The following is a 2,919-nucleotide window of genomic DNA, read 5'->3' as shown; positions in this document are numbered from 1 at the left end:
TTCTTCGTCAAGAAGAAAGATGGAGGACTTCGTCCCTGTATCGATTACCGAGGTTTAAATGACATCACGATCAAAAATAGCTACCCGTTACCTCTCATCACAGAATTGTTTGACAGAGTAAGGGGGGCTTCCATCTTCACGAAACTAGATCTTCGCGGGGCTTACAATCTTATTAGGATTCGAAGTGGGGATGAGTGGAAAACCACCTTCAATACTCGTGACGGCCACTATGAATATCTAGTGATGCCCTTCGGTTTAAGCAATGCCCCGGCCGTGTTTCAAAACTTTGTCAACGAAGTGTTTAGAGATCTCCTGTATAAATGTGTGGTAGTTTACCTTGATGACATCTTGATATTCTCCCGTGATTTAGTTTCCCATCGCCAACAAGTGAAGGAGGTTCTTCATCGTCTTCGACAGAATCATCTGTATGGCAAGCTGTCTAAATGCACATTTGAAGCTTCTTCAATACCTTTCTTAGGATACATAATTTCCGGAACAGACCTTCAAATGGATCCAGCTAAACTGGAAGCTATAGAAAGCTGGGCTCTTCCAACAACACTCAAGTCAGTTCAACGCTTCATTGGCTTCGCCAATTACTACAGAAAGTTTATTAAAGGATTTTCCACGTTAATAGCTCCAATTACCTGCCTTACCCGGAAAGGGGGAAATCCTTCTCAATGGTCTGACGAAGCACTGTCTGCTTTTCATAAAATAAAACAAGCCTTTATTTCAGCTCCTGTGTTACAACAGCTGGATGTCAGTAAGGCCTTCATCTTGGAAGTTGATGCCTTAACGGTTGGCGTGGGCGCAGTCCTGTCTCAGATTGGCATTGATGGTAAGACTCACCCCTGTGGGTTTTTTTCTCCTAGGTTCTCGCCCGCAGAAATGAAATATACCATCGGTGAGCAGGAGTTGTTGGCAATTAAATTGGCCCTTGAAGAATGGAGATATCTGCTGGAAGGTACGAGATTCCCCATTACCATCTATACGGATCACAAGAATCTTCTCTACTTGAAAGCTGCGCAGTGCCTGAATCCTCGGCAAGCAAGGTGGGCCCTATTCTTTTCTCGTTTTGATTTTAAGTTAATGTTTAGACCTGGTTCACAAAACATCAAAGCAGATGCTCTGTCTCGCTCTATGAGCTCAAATGAGGAATCCCTAGAACAGGCTGCTCGACCTGTATTAAATCCGGTGGTTTTCGCAGCTACAGGGATGTCGCAAGTCCCGCCTCCAGGCAAGATGTTTGTCTCTCCAGAGCTTCGTCCAAACCTTCTGTCTTGGGCTCATACGTCCAAATTTACTGGTCACCCTGGAGTTCTAAAGACTTTTAAGTTTCTGTCTCAAACGTACTGGTGGCCTCGTATGAAGGTAGATATTCAAGAATTCATAGCTTCATGTTTCAAATGTGCTCAGCATAAAATTTCTCATCAGGCTCCCGCAGGCCAATTGATACCCAATTCCATTCCCAAGCGCCCCTGGTCTCATTTGTCGATGGATTTTATTTCTGATCTCCCTCCGTCCAAAGGATATGACACCATCTGGGTAGTAGTCGATAGGTTTTCAAAAATGGCGCACTTCATTCCACTCATGGGGTTACCGTCTGCTCCAAAATTGGCACAGTTGTTTCTTCACGAAATATTCAGGTTACATGGACTTCCAACAGAAATCATATCTGATCGGGGTGTACAATTTGTGGCCAAGTTTTGGAGGGCTCTGTGTTCAGCGCTGCAGGTAAAACTGAAATTCTCTATGGCCTATCATCCTCAAACAAATGGGCAGACAGAGAGGGTAAATCAAGAACTTGAGACATATTTAAGACTGTATATTTCTTCTTCACAGGATGACTGGGTAGATTTATTGCCCTGGGCGGAGTTTGCTCATAATTTCCGTTATCATACTTCTACAGATACAACTCCTTTTTTCGCAGTTTATGGTCAACATCCTAGAGTACCAGACTTCCAAGAGTTACCTGCCATAGATGTGCCTACGGCTGATTCTGCTCTTCAGCGGTTCGCTCAAATTTGGAAGAAGATCCATTCATCTCTTAAAATAGTTTCTCAACGGTATAAAATGTTTGCTGATCGGAAGAGACGTGCAGTTCCTAGTTTGAAACCGGGCGATAAAGTCTGGTTATCTACTCGAAATCTCCGTCTCAGAGTGCCATCAATGAAGTTTGCTCCTCGGTTTATTGGACCATTTCCAGTAGAAAGTGTCATTAATTCGGTGGCTTATAAGTTAAAACTGCCTGCTTTCTTGAAAGTACCCAACTCATTTCATATTTCTCTCCTCAGACCACTAATTCTCAATAGTTTCCAGAGAACGCTTCCAGCGGCTCCAAAGGTACAAACTCATCGGGGCGTGGAATACGAGGTGGAAAAGATCTTAGACTCTCGACATCGTTATGGTCATCTGCAATATCTTATTGACTGGTCTGGATATGGTCCTGAAGAGAGGAGTTGGGTCAACGCCACGGATGTTCATGCTCCACGTTTGATTCAAGCCTTCCACAGACTCTTCCCTGCCAAGCCTCGTGGGTGTTCGGTGCCCACCCATAAAGGAGGGGGTAATGTCAGGAATCGGCGCGCTGCTGCGTCTCACTTACCAGTGCGCTGGTGTGCAGGCCTCCGGAGGTCGTGGCCCCAGTTGCGGCTGCGTGAGTGTAGTGGCCGTGAGCGTCATCTTCCGTATTACTGAATGCCCCTGGGTCTGATCCTGTGTGGGGTTTGCTGCGTGCTGGTGTCCGGCCTGTGTGGACGTTGCCATGACACCTGCACTCAGCTGTTCCGGGTGCTCAATCCAGCGCTGTGTCTCCACCTGCAGCTCTGTGTCCAATCGCTGATGAGCAGGGGGTTTAACTGCTGGTCCGTGGCTCTCTCACATTGCCTCGGACAACGAGTCACATACCTTGTGCCTAAGTTC

Source organism: Pseudophryne corroboree, chromosome 1 (assembly GCF_028390025.1).
Source record: "Pseudophryne corroboree isolate aPseCor3 chromosome 1, aPseCor3.hap2, whole genome shotgun sequence".
Taxonomy (NCBI): domain Eukaryota; kingdom Metazoa; phylum Chordata; class Amphibia; order Anura; family Myobatrachidae; genus Pseudophryne; species Pseudophryne corroboree.
Note: the sequence above shows the minus strand (reverse complement) of the source record.